The sequence below is a fragment of the Xyrauchen texanus genome, chromosome 28, assembly GCF_025860055.1.
Source record: "Xyrauchen texanus isolate HMW12.3.18 chromosome 28, RBS_HiC_50CHRs, whole genome shotgun sequence".
Lineage (NCBI taxonomy): Eukaryota > Metazoa > Chordata > Actinopteri > Cypriniformes > Catostomidae > Xyrauchen > Xyrauchen texanus.
Window position 1 is genome coordinate 37450522 of NC_068303.1, and position 19757 is coordinate 37470278.

At 41.7% G+C, this 19757-nt stretch overlaps 1 pseudogene; it reads right to left on the reverse strand.

Moving 5' to 3' along the window:
- The window catches only part of LOC127621726 (rho guanine nucleotide exchange factor TIAM2-like), a 61409-nt pseudogene that overhangs the window by 5351 nt on the left and 36301 nt on the right, over window positions 1-19757 (reverse strand).

The window sequence follows — 19757 nt, forward strand, 5'->3', positions numbered from 1 at the left end:
TAAAACAAGAGTTTAAACTTTTTATATAGATTATGAGTGGCTTTAAAAAGGAAATAACCGTCCAATAGAAAACTTAAAAAGCGGATACATACACATGCATAAGAACTTCGGGGATCTTCTTCAGTCTGTCTGATATCAACCATCAGCGGGACAGATGAGAATTACACACATCTGATACTCAGGTTAATATAGGAAATATACTAAATTTCTGTTAATTCTGCTCGAAATGTTGCATTTAAGCTGCATTTGGGAGAAACAGCACACAGTTTTTTTTGCAATTTCTTTGTCTTTTTTTTTTTTTGCTTTGATATCATACGGTAACAGACAAACACATTGACTGATGTATGTCGTCATGAAATCAGAGACCCTCGCCTTCAATCTGAACACAAGTGGTCACAGGAGACGCATTTAGCAACCAGCAATGTGTTTCACCTTAACCACATGTGATCGGATCCCCTGAGACGCATCTTATTACCAGGTGTAAACAGGGTCTCAGATCTGCAGTCTACCAGAAATTGAGCTCCACTGTTTAATCCATGTCATCCATATATTCAGAGATAGCACTTTATTTACACGTTTCACACACAAACCTGTTGAATTTCCAGGTCGGACCTGTAGGGATGATATGGGAATGAGCCAGCGGAATTTAAAAGAATCGAGATCCTTGGGCCGTGACGCAGTCTATTAATAACAAATAAATATAAAAAACATAAATGCCTATATAAGCAATCAACACAAGCAAAACATAGAAAACACCATATCTGCTGCATCTGTTTTATGGCTATGTTTGTAATTGAAAACTAGCTGGAACTAAATAATAACTGGTTACTTACTATTTATAACGCCTTTCCAATTTTTTTTTCAAAAATATGAACTGAAATTATTCCATGATAAATGTATTAAAGAGTTCACTATTTACACTGGAAATTAAAGGCCAAGTTGAGTGTATGGCATTGTGAGTGTGTGTACAGTATGTTGCATGTTAGGATGCTGATCTTATCCTAGGACTTACCATCCTTCTCTTTAGCTTGCTCTCCCGATACACCACAATGAGCGCTCTTTTGAAGACTGGAGGAGCAGAAAAATGTTACTAGCACTGCCTTTTTGGAAACACTTTGCATAAATGGCAAGCTTTTCTACAGTTAAATCTGATGTGACTTACGGAATAGGGTGAGTTCAGGGTCTTTTCTCATGCGGCCTAATGAGGGCAGTGGGTTTAGCCAGAGTGCCGAGCTGTGAATGATGAACTCTCCCATGGAAATCTCTGTGACCTGACACACAGAAAACACAGGTTTCATTTGACTGTCACTCACTTCCTAATCATTACATGCTTGCAGAGATATTGAACTCACATTATTTAATTTTTAAAGGGAACATATAATGGAAAGGAAGATTGATTTTTTAAACAGCCCACATTTCCATGCAAAAAATGGCCAATTAGAACATATTTGATGGCTAATGTTGAGCAGGATTTGAACTGAGGTTTTACTGTGGGCAGATATACCCTGCACATTCCCTCAGTAATGGAGCACAACAGTGCCCGCCCACTTAATGGGATTTTAACTTCTGGAACTAGACTGTTGCGCTCTATAAAAACCTCTATTAAAAAAAAAGTGAAGGACAAAATATCCTGTCACAGATAGATTTCATGAAAAAATTCAATACTACAAAATGGCAGAATATTGTCCCTTAAAGCATTTCAAAGCAGATCTAGAATTTTACGCACCTCCTTTTCAGCACCCCTCTGCTCTGCCACTAGCAGGTCGAAAACTGTCCCATAATCCTCATAGATCTTCTGCATTTCATTAATGTGACTGGCCACCGTCTCCATGGCCTTTAACGCCTCTGTACCTGACACAACACAAAAGAAACAGTTTACATCAGGCCAGTATCTGACTCAACAAAGGATAATTCAATCATCTGTCACACAAACAAGGGTTAATGTGATAGAACTTTCTTTTCTACAATAGGGACAAAGTAACAAAGGAATAGTTCTTCCAAAAATATAAATTTGACTTTCTTGGCTTTCTCAAATGAAAGCAGATAGAGACAATTATCTGTCAAGCACCAGAGGGAAAAAAAGCAGACCATACGGCGTGTGCGCTATATTCCAAGACTTCTGAAGACATACTATAGCTTTATGTGAGGAAATGACAAGATTTGCACATATTCAGATGTAACACCTCACGTCACATTGTGAAAAGTATGAGGTCCATAGCGTGTCTTGTGTTCAATCGAGACTTGCGTTTTAATGTTTTTAATCGAATGCAAGTGTGAATGAGATCTGAGTGTTACGACGGGTGGAAAAACAATCTTTTTATCACACAAAGCTATCGTATGGATTATTAATTACATGGCACACGTCACAAGGACTACTCTTTTGGTACTTTTATGGCTTTGTCAAGCTTGACAGCCCCTGGTCACAATCAACTATCATGGCATGTAAAAAAATCAGAGTCAACCTCTCCTTTTGTGTTTACGGAAGAAAGAATGTCATACATGTTTTAATGACATTGTGAGTAAATGATGACAGAATTTTCATTTCAGCAATCTGTTAATACTCAGTGTCTAACATGAGGGTAGAGTAAGGTCACACACCATTTAGGTGGTTGTGTTCTTCGCTGTCGGGGTCAGTGAGAGACACCAGTTCTCTCAGCAGCAAAGGGTATTTCAGAACTCTCTGCACGGGTTTAATGAGGTACGACTCCAGCGTGGATGAGTGCTGTTTGGTGGGGTTTCTCGCCTCCAGGAACTCTTTGAAAGACCGGTCTGTTTTAGCTGCCGTCAGCAGAGTAGACAAATCAAAGAATTTACACCATCAGACAATGTCCATTTCACATACATTTGGCACACACTTTTGTCCAATGCGACTTACAGATCATTCAAGCTTTACATTTTAATCAGTGTTACCTAACAAACATTTTAGTTGAGCTACGGGAACACAGGTGGATATTCTTCTGAGTCAACATGCCAGTCGAAATATTTCTGGGTAGGTTATGCATAAAAGTTAAATGGGCTTTTATGATCAACATTAAGATTTAATTTAAATTAATGTATACGTAAAAATGTATATCTTGAATATCTTGTGGATATCTAACTGGTCCCCATTTCTTGTGTGACTTGTGAATTTTAGAAGGTATAAATAATCCATGTAGTCTCTCAATTTCTATGAGCTGTATGTAAATATAATTATAAAATAATTAGCTAAATGCTATCTATTATAGTTTTAGATAGAGTATAGCATAGTTACACCGCAGGACTTCTCAAACATATTTCAGCTTCTCTTCTGTCAAGAGACACATCATGAGGTTGTTTATGATTATGACTTACCTCGTTTTAGAACTTTCTGCACCTTGATGTGGTTGGCACAGAAACCGCTGTAAAGCTTAAAGTGATCTGCATAGTACAAGAATGATCCGCCCAGGGAGAAGAGCAGGTTCTGGAAGTGAGATTGAAATGAAATACTTAAAATGGGCCTCAAACTGAAAAGATCAAATGCAAATGAAATGAATAATTGAAATCTGGTTTAATTTCAACACCATATCTCACCTTGAGTTTCTCAGGGGTTTCCAGTGCATGGTAGTCTGGTGAGGAGGTTTCCCTCTCCTCTAGAGTTTGCAGGAAAACCCTTTGGAATTCCAACATCTTGGGAAGACTGCCGAACAGAGACTCCATCTACGGGATCAGGAAGAGAACTACAATTACAGACATGTGCATACAAAGAGCTAATTTTCTGCAATGCTTCAGTTTACACTACTAGCCAAAAGGTACACACATAGACTTTATTATGACTATTTTCCACACTTCAAATAAAAATAGCAGAGGGTAACCCTAGGCATAGAAATAGCAAATGATATGGGAATTATTTGGTGAACAAAAAATCAAATCTATCTTATATTTGAGCTTCTTCATAGTATTTACTCATTGTCTAGATTACAGCATGAGGTGCATCCTGAGATGAATTTTAAACAGTATTGAAGGCGTTTCCATGTGTGCTGTAAATTTAATGGTTGCTTTTCCTTTATTATCTGGTCCAACTCATCCATGATGGTTCTTAAGATGTTAGTCTAGTAAAGAACGTCATGCATAGGCACAATTTAAATTTGTCTAGAAAGTTTGTCCAAACCTTTTACTGGCAATGTAATGTAACAGTATAAGAAAACGTCTCTAAAACAAAAATAAAAACAAAGTACACATGATTTTATAAATTTAAACCATACCTCATCGTGACTGAGGCAAGTTACTCATTGTAATGGCTTCAGGTAGATTTCAACCAGAGAACCAAGATCCTAAACAAGAGAGTGTCAGTGATGTGAGAACAATTATTAGACTGTGAGACACAGAGCATTGTACATGTGTGGTCATTTTAAGAAAAAAACAAACAAACAAACAAAAAAGAGAAGTTTACATTTACATACATTTTTTATTAACAATTCTTATATTTAAAGTGATAGTTTACCCAAATATTAAATTATGCCATCATGTCCTTCCAAACATGTATGACTGTCTTCCGTGAAACACAAAAGTAGATATAATACAAAATGAATGTTGTATTTGTCACGATTGTAGGTGAAGGCAGACACAGGACGAGGATCTACTTGCAGCGGTTTATTTAATAAAAGGGTAACACGAAAACACGAACAAAGGAAAACATCCACGATGGGAAAAAGTAAAACAAAACACGAAAAGGCATACAAAAGGGAATAAGCAAAGACAGCACGGGTAACAGGCGTCCACATACATCAAAGACCAACAGGGGAATGGAGAAATAAACAGGGTTATATACACAGAGGTGATGGAACTAAACGATACGCAGGTGAAAACAATGAGTGAGTTCTGGCAGGTGGTGAGGGCAAGGAGAGTTAGGAAGTGTAGTTTTCTAGACAATGACTGGTGAAAACACAGACTGGACCAGAAGGAACGTGACATGGAATGTGACGTGCTGAGTGAAACAGAAAACACGGGGCAGACAACACAGGAACGTGACATAATCCCCCCTCAAAAGGACCGGATTCCAGACGGTCCTAAACAACAACAAAAAAATAGAAAAAACTAATAAAAGTTCAAGGAGAGGGGGGCTAGACGAGGGGGAGAACAGACAGACCAAGGAGGCACAAGGGGCAATCAGGAAGTCCACGGAGGCCACATGGGCAAGGAGGCAGTCCAGGGGGAGCACACGGGGCAGACAGGAAGTCCGGGGGGCGCAGAGGGCAAGGGGGCAGTCCAAGGGGAAGGGACAGATCCAGGAGGCCTGGGGGGTGGCCACAAGACAGGGACAGGTCCAGGAGGCCTGGGGGGCGGCCACAAGACAGGGACAGGTCCAGGAGGCCTTGGGGGCGGCCTCAGGAAAGGGACAGGTCCAGGAGGCGGCCTCGGGACAGGGACAGGTCCCGGAGGCGGAGCTGAGAGGGGCTCTGGAGACGAAGCTGAGGGAGGCTCTGGAGGCTCAGGAGGCGGAGCCGAGGAAGGCCTAGGAGGCAGAGCCGAGGATGTCTCAGAAGGTGGAGCCGAGGGCGGTGGCACCGTAGGCAGCTCTAGAGGCGGAGGCCTGGAAGGCTCAGGAGGTGGAGCCGTAGGAGGCTTTAGGGGCAGAGACCTGGAAGGCTCGGGAGGCGGAGCCAAGGGAGGCTCAGGAGGCGGAGCCGAGGAAGAGGACGCCGAAGGAGGCTTTAGGGGCGGAGACCAGGAAGGCTCTGGAGGCGGAGCCGAGGGAGGCTCGGGAGGTGGAGCCGTAGGAGGCTCGGGAGGCGGAGCCATAGGAGGCTCGGGGAGAAGAGCCATAGGACGCTCTAGAGGCGGAGCCCTAGAAGGCTCTGGAGTCTCTGGGAGCAGAGCCGTAGGAGGCTCGGGAGGCAGAGCAGTAGGAGGCTCGGGAGGCGTGGCCGAAGGAGGCTTGGGAGGCGGAGCCGTAGGAGGCTTGGGAGGCGGAGCCGTAGGAGGCTCGGGAGGCGGAGCAGTAGGAGGCTCGGGAGGCGGGGCCAAAGGAGGCTTGGGAGGCGGAGGCTTGGGAGGCGGAGCCATAGGGTGCTCTAGAGGCGGAGCCCTAGAAGGCTCTGGAGTCTCTGGGAGCAGAGCCGTAGGAGGCTCTGGAGGCGGAGCCGAAGGAGGCTCGGGAGGCGGAGCCCTAGAAAGCTCTGGAGTCTCTGGGAGCAGAGCCGTAGGAGGCTCAGGAGGTGGAGCCATAGGAGGCTCGGGGAGAAGGGCCGTGGAAGACTCGAGAGGCTTTAGAGGCGGAGCCCTGGAAGGCCCGAGAGGCTTGAGAGGCAGAGCCCTGTAAGGCTCGAGAGGCTTGAGAGGCGGAGCCCTGTAAGGCTCGAGAGGCTTGAGAGGCAGAGCCCTGGAAGACTCGAGTGAATTGAGGGGCGGAGCCCTGGGAGGCTCGAGATGCTTGAGAGGCGGAGCCCTGGGAGGCTCGAGATGCTTGAGAGGCGGAGCCCTGGAAGGCTTGAGGGGCGGAGCCCTGGGAGGCACGAGATGCTTGAGAGGTGGAGCCCTGGAAGGCTCGAGATGCTTGAGGCGGAGCCCTGGAAGGCTCGAGAGGCTTCAGGGGCGGAGCCCTGGGAGGCTCGGGAGGCTCGAGGGGCGGAGCCCTGGGAGGCTCGGGAGGAGGAGCCCTGGAAGACTCGAGAGACTTGAGAGGCGGAGCCCTGGGAGGCTCGGGAGGAGGAGCCCTGGAAGACTCGAGAGACTTGGGAGCTGGAGCCCTGGAAGACTCGAGAGACTTGAGAGGCGGAGCCCTGGGAGGCTCAGGAGGAGGAGCCCTGGAAGACTCGAGAGACTTGGGAGGCGGAGCCCTGGGAGGCTCGGGAGGCGGAGCCCTAGAAGGCTCGGGAGGCTCGAGAGGTGGAGCCTTGTAAGGCTCAAGGGGTTCTGGCTCGGTCATGGCTACTGGCGCTGGCTCTTGGACGGTCGAGGCTACTGGCGCTGGCTCTTGGACGGTCGAGGCTACTGGCGCTGGCTCAGGGACGGTCGAGGCTACTAGCGCTGGCTCAGGGACGGTCGAGGCTACTGGCGCTGGCTCAGGGACGGTCGAGGCTACAGGCGCTGGCTCAGGGACGGTCGAGGCTACAGGCGCTGGCTCTGGGACGGTCGAGGCTACAGGCACTGGCTCTGGGACGGTCGAGGCTACAGGCGCTGGCTCTGGGACGGTCGAGGCTACAGGCGCTGGCTCTGGGACGGTCGAGGCTGCAGGCGCTGGATCGCTGACCATGGCTGACGTGGGCTCAGGCTCGCTGACCGTGGCAGGCGTGGGCGCTGGCTCGCTGACCGTGGCAGGCGTGGGCTGGAGAGCGGAGGCTTTCCTTCTCCTCCTCCTCCGGGCGGACGAAGTTGGCAGCGCTGGCTCATCGATCTGGGTAGGCATGGGCTCAGGCTCGAAAGCCGGAATCTCGAGGGGTGGTTAGTCGGCCGCGAGTTTCTTTAGAACGAGACTCACGTACTCCCTCCACGTGTGCTCTCCGGGTTCCGGCGCTTCCCTCCGCCGGCATGATGGTAACCCGACCATGTAGATGGTTTTCAGGGAAGCGTCGTCGTGGATGGCGACAGTGGAGAAGAGTCGTGAGTACTCGCGAACGGTCAACTTTGCCTGGGCCAGTTCGGTGAAAACCGCTGCTAGATCCATATGTGGTCGGTCTTTCTGTCACGATTGTAGGTGAAGGCAGACACAGGACGAGGATCTACTTGCAGCGGAGGTTTATTTAATAAAAGGGTAACACGAAAACACGAACAAAGGAAAACATCCACGATGGGAAAAAGTTAAAAAAAGGGAATAAGCAAAGACAGCACGGGTAACAGGCGTCCACATACATCAAAGACCGACAGGGGAATGGAGAAATAAACAGGGTTATATACACAGAGGTGATGGAACTAAACGATATGCAGGTGAATACAATGAGTGCTGGCAGGTGGTGAGGGCAAGGAGAGTTGAGAAGTGTAGTTTTCTAGACAATGACTGGTGAAAACACGGACCGGACCACAAGGAAACTGACATGGAATGTGACGTGCTGAGTGAAACAGAAAACACGGGGCAGACAACACAGGAACGTGACAGTATTCCACATGTAAAAAAAGAAGCAATAAAAGTGAATGGTAACTGAAGGTAACATTGTACCTAACATCACCTTTTGTGTTCTTAGGAAGAAAGAAAGTCATACGAGTTTGAATTAAACAACATGAGGGTGAGTAAGTGCTGCCGAAAGTTTCCTTTTTTGTGAACTATCACTTTAAGCTCTATTGTTGGAGGAAATTTTGGAGGAATCTTGCTGTATATACTGTAACTGGTCTCTAAAGCCACCTGTGTGTATCATATTTGAGGGGAGCTCTTGCAAAGAGAGCAGAACTGAGCAGTGATAATTTAGCCTTACTTCCAGACAGCAAAGACACAACTGTGTTATATTCTATTCAATTTAGTGTTACAAAATCTTAATTTTTTATCAATCATATCTACTTGTTTTATACAACCTATCCATTAATAAAATAATATAATATATAACATATTCAAATCTTTTTCTTGTATATCTTTTAATATATTCTTTATATACATTATACATTTGATTAAATTTCATTTCTACTTAAACTTATATTGACATTTTACAGTTCTATTTGTTTTGCCTTCTATATGCTTTAATGTCGTTACAAGCACAATGTTTTTAAGGTTTAATTTCTTCTGGTACCAAGGTTTGCTGGTACAGAGTTGCTTCCATGGACTGTGAGCTGGTTAAATTTCCATTTCATTGCTTCCCTGAGATCTCTCATAATAAATGAGCTGTGCATCATCACACTCTGTTTGGAAGTTTGACTCCATGACAGTACACAATAATGTATTGTGCATTAAATCATAAATGTGCATGCAAAATTTTTTCCATATAAAAGACCAAAGCTGGGATTTTGTACTTTTATGTAGGATTTCTCTGTGTCCACCAGTTCTTGAATAACCATGTGTAGTCGCTCTGTAACAGATATGTGACGTGGGGAGGATCTGGCAAGGGGACTGTCAGTGGAGTAAGGGTTCCTGTGGCCCTCCGCCACGTGGGTAGACCCTTCAGGGAACATCTGGTAGATGTTACACACCACCTCTGTACTCTGCAAGGAAAAAGAAAGAAGAATATTCTTGTATGTAAAGTTTAATCAAGCTTTTTCATTACTTAATGCTGCATATTAAGAGATTTGAGTGGCAAAAATTGTTTGTTCCATGGCTAAAATGTCATTTTAGACTTTTGAGGTCATATCAGACTAAATTACAATGAATCCGTCCACAGAATCTTTAAAGGGCTCATATTTTAATTAGTCTAATCCATCCTGCTACTGTTGGGTGTGCCTTAAGGGATAGTTTACACCAAATTTTTATTCTGTCAACATTTACTCACCCTCATGTTGTTCCAAATACATATTACTTTTTTCCCCTCTGTAGAACACAAAATGAGATCCCTTTGAAAAACATTCATGCTGCTCTTTTCCATGCATTGAAAGCATATATTGGCCAAGGGCTGTCAAGCTCCAAAAAGGACAAAAGCACCATAAAAGTAATTATTTACTCAAAGACTTACCTTCTGCCATAGCTTACAAATATCATTTGACAAACACCGAGAAAAAAATAGTTATTAAAATATTAATAACTACAATCTTGACCTACACAAAATAGATATTGTTTAAAGCTTAGATGTACTTTTCAATGCATTATGACCAAATCAGAAGTGTTCCGTTTTGATAATTTATTAATAATTTATTAATACATATTATTGTTATGTGTAAAAACATCAAACTGATCAAATAGCCATGTGTCATATGTCGCCGGAAAGCTCTCAAATAGTAAAATACAACCAGGCTATTTGTTTTACTCATAGACAAAAATATAGCGAGTAATAGCTAAGTACATGTCTTTGACATGTTACATGTAAACATGTATTGCTGATGAGCAGCGTTTTTGCTTATAACTTCACGAAACATAAACGGAACATAAAATCTCAAATATCATAACTTATACAGGGATTCCTGTTAAAATGAGCCCACACACAACATAATAGGATGCATAGCTCATTAGATAATCCACATAAAGCACAATGTGCACACAGCACATAATGTGCTATTTGGCTAAAAACAAGTTAGCTTTCTTGGATAAGATGACTTCATCCGAAATTAGAGTATATTATGTTGTCCAGCATTATGGAATGCTAAGCAAATGGTATTAGGATTCAGATCGCTGCAACCACAGGTGGAAGTCATCCAGATATGAGCAGAGAGGATTGTTCACTCTAATTGCATATGACCACCAGGAGATGGCACCAAGTACATGACATATGGCTCAAATGATAGAGAATGGAACTAAATGAGATCTCGTTACTCATGCCTGCATGATTTGGAGAGAGAACATACCTTTACTCAATGTTGTAATTGCATGTGTAACTAGTTCTTAAGTACAGTTATTATGTTTAATTTGCTTTTGAAGAAATTTTTTGACACAAGGATAGATTATATTTGTGGTTGCTATAACTGTCACGATTCATGAATTCGCTGTTTCCTTCATGTCCCGTTTTATTGTTGTTCTGTGTGTGTGAGCGTGTTAGTGGGCGTTACCGCTCGTTCCATTGATCAGCGTGCCAGCTGATCTCATTCCCTGCACCAGCTGCTGCCTATTCACTCATATGTATATATACTCATCACAATCTCCTCTCTTTGTCAGATCGTTGGTTTGGTGCCCTCAGTGTTTGTCCTTCGTATGCCTGTCCGCTATCTATTCTGGTTCGTGTTCCTGTTCGGTGTCTTCGTGGTTCGTCTCGTCTGGATATTCACCTGCACAGGATTCACTCCTTCACTCTTCACCAGCCCCCCCGTATTTCTGAACTGTTTTGTGTATTCTGACCTCTCATTAAAAGGAGTTACTTGCATTCTTGCTTCCGCCTTATGATTGTGACAATAACTGTTGATTGCTTTATCGTATCAACACACAATTTTACTCAGTTACAGATTGGGAACAAAATAAAAGCAGTTTTTAAGTTCTTATTTACACCCTGATATGTAACGTGAAATCAGAAAAACAAGTGTTTTTCTGATTTTACATAATTTTTCTTATGCTGAGAGTCTCATCATTTATTGTAATCTATATTATTTAAAAAAAATTATTTTTTTTAATTATACCAAACAATCGTTTTTTTTCTTTCTTTCTTTCTTCCTTTTTTTTTTTTTTTTTTTGTAGAGTTATAAACCTTTAATTTTGGGCATGCCACTGACACAGGGAATCTTTAAAAACACCTTCAGAGCTTAAAGGGTTAAATACTCAGCTAAATGTGTCTTTATATAGTGAGGCTTTATATACTATATTGTAGTGTACTGGAATCAAATGAAGCAAGTTACTGTGCCATCACCCAAACACTTTCTCCACCCTCTCTGAACTCTGTATCACAGACCTGCTTTCAGTCAATGTGTTCTCAAAACACCACTACAAGGTAAAACTATTGAACCAGTAGAATCAAGAGGCTGCATTGCCAGAGGGTGAAAAATATATGGTGCTGGGCTGTAGAAATGCAAATGGTCTTCTGAAGGCTTTATCTCCAGAGCACATGTGGTGCGCCTTTAGCATGGTGCATAAAACAATTTCAAATAATTTGTCATCGTAATCTGTGCTGTCACAAAGTAATAAAGTGCTGACAAACTGATAAATCCCTCTGGGCATTTCTGCAGAGCTGCTCTCAACACAGAGAGGATGGGAAAAAATATATAAAAACCTCCCAAATATAATCGTTATGTTTACAATCATAATGAAGTGCAATTGAGAGCATTTTAAGCCCATATAAGAGTGTGTGTTTGTGTGTGTGTGTGTACGTGTGTGTGTGTGTGTACATGTTTTAATTACGTGTTTTAATCCCTCTCTTTAAAAAGGGGGACCGCAAAAACTGTAACAACTATAGGGGCATCTCGCTCCTCAGTGTGCCGGGAAAGGTCCTGGCAAGGATTATTCAACATCGCCTTGCCAGGCACGCTGAGGAGAGGCTTGCGGGCCCCAGTGTGGTTTCAGGAAAGGGCGGTCTTGCACAGATGCCATATTTTCTGTCTGTCTGCTACAGCAGAGGTGTAGGGAATTCCAGCAAGACCTAAATCTCTGCTTCATTGACATATGATACCATCAGTAGGCCTGGGCTCTGGGTTGTTCTTCGTGCTTTCGGAGTCAATGATCGATGCCCGGGTGCGGTCAAGGGATGGCTCCCTATTGGTCAACCACATTATGTATGCTGATGATCTGGTGATTGCTGCTCACTCAGAGGAGGAGTTGGGGCGCTGCTGATGAACCTGGAGCTTGCCACTAAGAGATGGGGCCTTACCATCAGCCCAACCAAAACCAAGCACCTGCCTGGGTATTATGTACCATCAGACACTCCACCCCCACATCTCCCAATTGGTGATGGGGCAGTTGTGGAGAGAGTGGAGTGTTTTCCATACCTGGGCAGTGTGCTTATGACCAGCTCCGGTTTGAGGTCTCAGTCCGAATCAGTCGAGCGGCATTATCTTTTCATCGGCTGCGTAATGCTGTGTGGAAGCTACCCGGGTTGTCGCTCCGCACGAAGCTTCAGGTATTCTCAGCCACGGTCATTCCCTCCCTTCTCTATGCTTGCGAAACGTGGACCCCCCCTAATGGAAAATCTTCACCGGTTAGAAACATTTATGCTGGCCTGCCTAAGATCCATCCTGGGTTTAACCAGGCTGGATTGTGTGAGGAGCTCACAAATCTTTGAAAGATGTGGACAAAGTCCCATCGGTGAGCTCCTCCGGCAGGCAAGGTTGCGTTGGCTGGGTCATGAAGCCCACATGCCACCATATGCCTAAACAGTTTTTGTTTGGCCGGTCATGAAACATAAGCATATTTCTCTTTAAGCAATATATATATATATTGCAAATATACTAATAATATTTTGTATATATATATATATATATATATATATATATATATATATATATATATATATATATATATATATACAAAGATATTGTGGGGTAAAATATGACTGGGACATTAACTGCTTATGGTAACACTTTTTTATGGAGCTCATATTTATAACTGGGCATTGTAAAGGTATTATAATGCATTCATTATATATCTCCTTATACATCTTACATAATGTCACAAATTCTCATAAATAATTTTAACTACAGTTTTAATATATTATAAAACTTCAACGTAGTTCTTCAACGTTCAAGTACAGAGAGTGCATAAAATGGATGTGTTCTTGATCTGGCTGAATGTCAAGGAATATTGTGTTTTTAACATTGGAGAGAGATACAAATGTGCTGGTTTGGGCAATTGCATAACAGGAAGAACACAGCACATCTCAAAGCTTGCAATAGATGCGTACTATGTCCTCCAGTTTGTTCTTACAAGGTAGCTTGGCAAGACTGGTCGTCATAAGAACTCAAGTTGGTTCTCTGTATTCTTAGAATTGAGAACACCTAAAGTAAAATGCAAAGAATATCCATTTAATTTTTCCAATAGGTTGTTATTCAAGTGGAACATAGGCCAAAGGCCTAATAAAAATATATAATAAAGCTTGCAAATATAGGAAAATATAAATAATTTTACAAGCTTGCCTTGCAATGTCTTATAACCACTTCAAATATCTTATGTATTTTTACAAATACATAAATACACTGCTTTTGTCACTTTACATAAAGCATACCTAATATATATAATACACATTAAATATGTATAATACATTAGTACCTCTGCAAATTTTTATATTTGTCATGTTATATAATACATATACTGTACTCTAAGGCAGGGGTTTTCAAACTTTTTGATACCAAGGACCCCCAAACACGATGATCCTCTTGCGAGGGACCCCTTTTCAAAAATGAATTGCTTTATATTTTAGATATAAATTCCCATTTCTTTAAAAAGTAGAATGAAAGAATAATATTGTTAAATTGGGTCTTTTTTTTTCTTCTTCTTTTTTTCTTCTGCGGACCCCTTATCACCTCCTGGCGGCCCCCTAGGGGTCCCCAGACCCAAGTTTGAAAACCCCTGCTCTAAGGTATAACAATGACTAGGCAAATATTTTAATGTATTATAATTGTCGTTAAAATTATTTATCATAGATAACATGTAATAAGGTGTATTATAATATATTACATATGCATTATAATGGATATATAATGCCTTTACAATGCATTCATAGAAAGTGTTACCAAATATATAATGGCAGAACCTACCAAGAAACATTTATATTTATTATAGAAATTTCCATTATACTCTTCCAAGGTTTTTAAGATTGAACTAATTTCCATTACTTTTCCAGGCCTGGAAATAATTATTATAAAAGTCCCTGATCTTTTTAGGTTTTTCATGACCATGGGAACCCTGTAACAGGTTTCGAGGGATTCATCAGTATAATGCTTGACAGATTAATAGTTAATGTACATTCAAATATGAATATGTATACAAAAAAAAATGTATTAAAGTTTGAGGACATGTAACCTATACATTACACCAATTAAATTTTTTAATAAAATGTATTATAAATATACATGCACACAATCACTACACAACTTCAAACAAACAGTAAATACAAGAGAGGTATTTTATCTAGAAATCTGAGTTAAGCAACTCTCACAAACCAAGCATTGCTTACTCACGGTCATTAGAATAGAATAGAATAGAATCCTTTATTTTGGTCACACATTATACACACAGTTTTTTGCATATATACAGTGAAATGTATTAGTTTTCACAGAGTGAAGGAGTCTGAGTGCACGGTCAGCCATGATACATGGCCCCTGGAGCAGATAGGGTTAAGGGCCTTGCTCAAGGGCCCAACAGTCGCATCTTGGTGGTGCTGGGGCTTGAAACCCCGACCTTCTGGTCAGTAACCCTGAGCCTCAACCGCTGAGACACCTTTGTTTTTTTGCCCCTTTTTTTTTTTTTTTTTTTTTTTAGTTCCAGACTACCAGTTCTGGGTAGATTCACTCAATTAACCCTGAGTTTGAAACTCAGAGACTATGTGCATTCACAGTGAACTCTGAAAGGCATTCTCAGCAGAGCGCCGAATCCACAAGTCACCATGGAAACAGACGCTGAGAGCATTATAAAGTTGTCTTCACTTCATAGATTGCTTGACAGAAAACATACTGAATCAATGCGTGAGTTTTTAAATTCATAAAGTTTTACCATACTTGTAAAAGCATAATTCAATATTTATATTATACCTCTCTCGCCCATATTGTTCAATAGGCTGACCGTTGTTATTTGTTTGCACTAAACTTCATAATAGGTAGGCAGTTAACATTCATATGATATTAACATTATTAATCAGATGAACAGGTTCATGTCTAAACCTGCTGGGTATTACTGCCCACCACACCTCTGCCGGTGCCTTCAGTTGTCCAGCTACAGGGTCATCAGCCGGGAGCCACTTACCACGGATGTTTCGCCCCATTAATCCCGGAGCATCTCCTGGTAGTGGGGTACTGGCCTCCCTGCTCCCACCGCAGCTGGACACTGGATCATTTCGATTGCCTATCTTTCTTGCTTTCCCATCAAGACATTCCTCCTTTCCCATCGAGACATACCACACAACCAGGGTTCAATCTACGCCAATGCCTAGCTTGGCCTGGTTTTGCTCCCCCACTCAATCCCCCTCTAGAAACCCCTGGATAAGGACCAGGTGGGTCAGTGGAAATAATTCCTCCCCGCCCCTTTCCTCTTCTAAATGCAACCTCACCACATATCACAATTGTTCCCTATTCCTACTTTCTCACTTCTGCATACCCAAATTTTGATCCTTCCTTCTTAACCAAAACTCCCCTTTTCTGCTTCCTCTGCCATTTCCTTCAGAGACTTCCTCAATGCTGATCCAAAGATACCAATGTTTTTCAACAGATGCTGCACTAATGTTCCAATAAATCCTCGACACCCAACCTCCACAGGGTAAGTGGAAGCCCTCCATCCATTTTTCCTGCACTCAGAGGCCAAATCCGCATATTTTAGCATATTTCCTCTCATAGGCTGCCTCCAGTCTCTCTTTCCATTGTACAGTAAGTTTAATCAATATGACTTTCCTAGCTGATGCCGACCATAACGCTATGTCTGGCCTCAAGGAGGCAATGCCAACTCAAAAGTAAATTTTAGCTGCTGGCCAAGGTTGACCACCATTGACCAATCACTTCCATGTGCCAGGATTGACCTTTCTTCCCTCCATGCCATGCCTTGTGCAGCACCTCCCTTTTTTTAACAAACTCAATGTTCTTCCTCTGAGGAGCATGATGTCCTTTGTTGGCCTTTATTCTACACAACTCAAGGATCTCTGCCTGCTTTCGCAGAACCTGATCATGCCGCCACATGTACCGTACTTGTGCCAAGGCGGTCTTGCACCCAGAACTCATGCGCTGCAGATTTGGTCTTGGGGCCTTGCAGAGGGGACAGCTCTCCTCTTTACCATGCCACAGAGACACATTTCCAGGGTTTGGAAGAGTTGGAAGATTTTTATAAATTTTAACGTTAATTTTACTGGTATTTTACCATATACTTTGCATGCTTTTTTTTATTGTATGTTATGCATACTCTTTATAATTCTTTTATTTTTAATACCATTTGATGTACCCAGTTTAACACTTGGGTTTCTAAAAACTTAGCCTCATATCATCTTCCATTTCCCACAGTTGCTGACGGTGGACCATTTTTCAATTGTTGGATCCCCCACAGTTGTGGTAATTTTCCATAGATTTAATCTAATGCTTTTTAGAAGGCCACACATGATTATTCATATGCATTATAAAAAATTAAGATCTGCTGTAAAATTAAATAAATAATAGTCTATACTGAGATGTCTTTCTGAGTCTCTATCTGCCGACTGGTTTGGGAAAACATATACAAATTAGTCAACATTATTAGCACTCGCTGAGAAGTTACAAATGTTACATCCAAAAACACTGTAAAAGCCCACTGCTAATATTAGGGCCATTTAACACAGACAGTTAATTAGCGGAAAACAATTCTGCGTGCTGCTGGTGCACCTAAAACCCCGATGCGTCCAACTAGTAGCAGCTGAGGACTTCTTTAACTGCAAAAACATGAAAAATAATGATATTGAGTCTTAAATTTAACAGAATTGTCCTTAGGGGGCCTGGGTAGCTCAGCGAGTATTGACGCTGACTACCACCCCTGGAGTCACAAGTTCAAATCCAGGGCATGCTGAGTGACTCCATCCAGGTCACCTAAGCAACCAAATTGGCCCAGTTGCTAGGGAGGGTAGAGTCACAGGGGGTAACCTCCTCATGGTTGCTATAATGTGTGGTTTTCACGGTGTGGCGCACGGTGAGTTGTTCATGGATGCCGCAGAGAATAGCGTGGTCCTCCATATGCTAAGTCTCCACGGTAACGCCCTCAACAAGCCACGTGATAAGATGCGTGGATTGACGGTCTCAGGTCTTAAAGCGCATTGACCTCTTTATTCCCAAAAAACAAAAACAAAAAAAACCCTGAACTGTTCTTCAATAGTGTCAGAGATATAGTCTAAATTCAATAAGTGCATAAGTTACCTGGTGTTAAAATTAAAATAAAAATGTAATTACCAAGTAATTTCAACTCGTTACATGAAGTAATCAATAATAATTAGGTGCTGTTTATCTGTTTAGAGTTGCTGTCTGCTTTAGCAATAAAGATTTTTTTTCAACAACTTAAGTTAACACAGTTAATTCATTGAGCTATTATGCACCATTTCAAGCTGACAACACTGCGTGGACCACAAGAGACTACAGAAACCTACATGTGTGGATACATTATACCTAAACAGACTTAATAGACCAATATTAAAACTATTTTTCTGAATTTTGATTTAAAAATTTTGTTTTTAGTAAACTGTTATTGATTTGAAGTTCTTAACCACCATGAAACAATACACAATACAAGCACATTTTTGGCTGCCCAAATGGCATGTGCTATTTTACCAGTTGTCAGGTCCCGTGCCGTGCGAAACTGCCTAGTTTCTTGTACATTGGCTTCATACCTGTCTTTATGTTTTCGTCATGCCAGCCACCTTGGTAATCGATGTTAAACAGTAGTCTCCATGGTAGCATTTAAGCTTAGCCTACTGTTTCACTGATGAGTGTGACTGTGTGCGTGCGTATGTGTGTGTGTGTTTGCTTAACATGGTGAAACAAACTCTGGCTATAACTATGACTTCAGGGGGTGCAACAGCTGCATGCAGAAAGAGATGAGTTCATTTATTTTTGGTGGCGTAGTGGGCTAAAGCATGGGCTAAAACATAACTGTTAATCAGAAGGTCGCTGGTTCTATCCCTACGGCTACCACCACTGTGTCCTTGAGCAAGGCACTTAACTCCAGGTTGCTCCGGGGGGATTGTCCCTGTAATAAGTGCACTGTAAGTCGATTTGGATAAAAGCGTCTGCCAAATGCATAAATGTAAATGTAAATGTAATACAAATGCCATGGAATCAGCTGGATTCTGAAAAAATCTCAGCTTTTGGCCGCACACGGCTACCACCGGACCTTCCAACAGTGTAGGGAAAAGTTAAACAAAACTTAAAAGTGACTACAAAACCATCAAGGACCACAACAGCCAGAGTAGTTTAAACAAAAGTAAGTGGAAGTGGTTCGACCAAATGGACGCTATCTATGGCGATAGACCAACAAGCAATGTGAGGGAGAGTGCCCTGAATTCGCCCATGGTGTTGTTGGAGTCCACGATGGAGGATGGTACGTTTAATTACGTTAACTCTATATTCTGCTTGAAAGCTTCACTATATTTAGTTGACCGGCTACTGGAAAGCTTGCTTCTAAAACAACCAGAACAATTTAACTGTTAAACTTGTGTAAAATCACCATGCAACAACTGCTTTATGCAGCACAATGAGCTAGTAGCTAACAGCTAGTGGTCGTGTTATTGTTTATGGTCAGTAATGTTTGTGTCGCATTTAAGATGATGGCACGTCAGTAGAGGCGGTGAAACTATGACGATCAGCCTATAATCCCACCCACATTGAGGGGACACTAAACTGCAGTGGAAAAGCAAGCTCAGAAAAGTAAAGCGAGTAGGGTCGAGTTGAGTAGAGGAATGCGCAGAGGAAAAGTGCCAGAATTGACGACATGCTGAGCTGTTACAAAAAAACAGCTAGATTATGACCACAGAAAAAAATCAGGAGTGAAAGATTTGGTCACTGTAATGTTGCTTTAAAAAAAAAAAATGCTTTTTATGCAAAATATCAAAGAGAGAAGGTAGAAGATAAAGAGAAGAACAATCATTTCAACTAATCTATTGTTGATAAATATATACTAAATGTTTAAATGGAAGTACAAATCTAGTTGAATCTAGTTTTTTAAAATCTAGTTTTATTACACAGCTACTAACCAAATTAATAATTTTTATATGATGATATTTTGATAAGATTTTACAATAAATGTATAATTTATTTAATGATATAAAATAATTGTATCAAATGCATATAAATGATCATATATTTAAATAAGTATCTAAAATCATTTTACGTTATATTGTTTTATTATAGTAACATTTTATAATTATACAGTTAAGCAGTCATTGTACAAAAATGTTTGACCAAGATTGACAAATCAAAGCCATGTACTGCAGGGAGCTGTAATAATAATATTAAATACGATGTAAATATAATATACTACCCTACTTGCCATGAAATCTGAATTTTTTTCCAAAGATTTTTAAATAAAGCAATTAAAGTCAAATATTGCTGTCTGCAGCTGCCAAGTGCATTGTAAGAGCGCTGGTATTTTGTTGAGCACG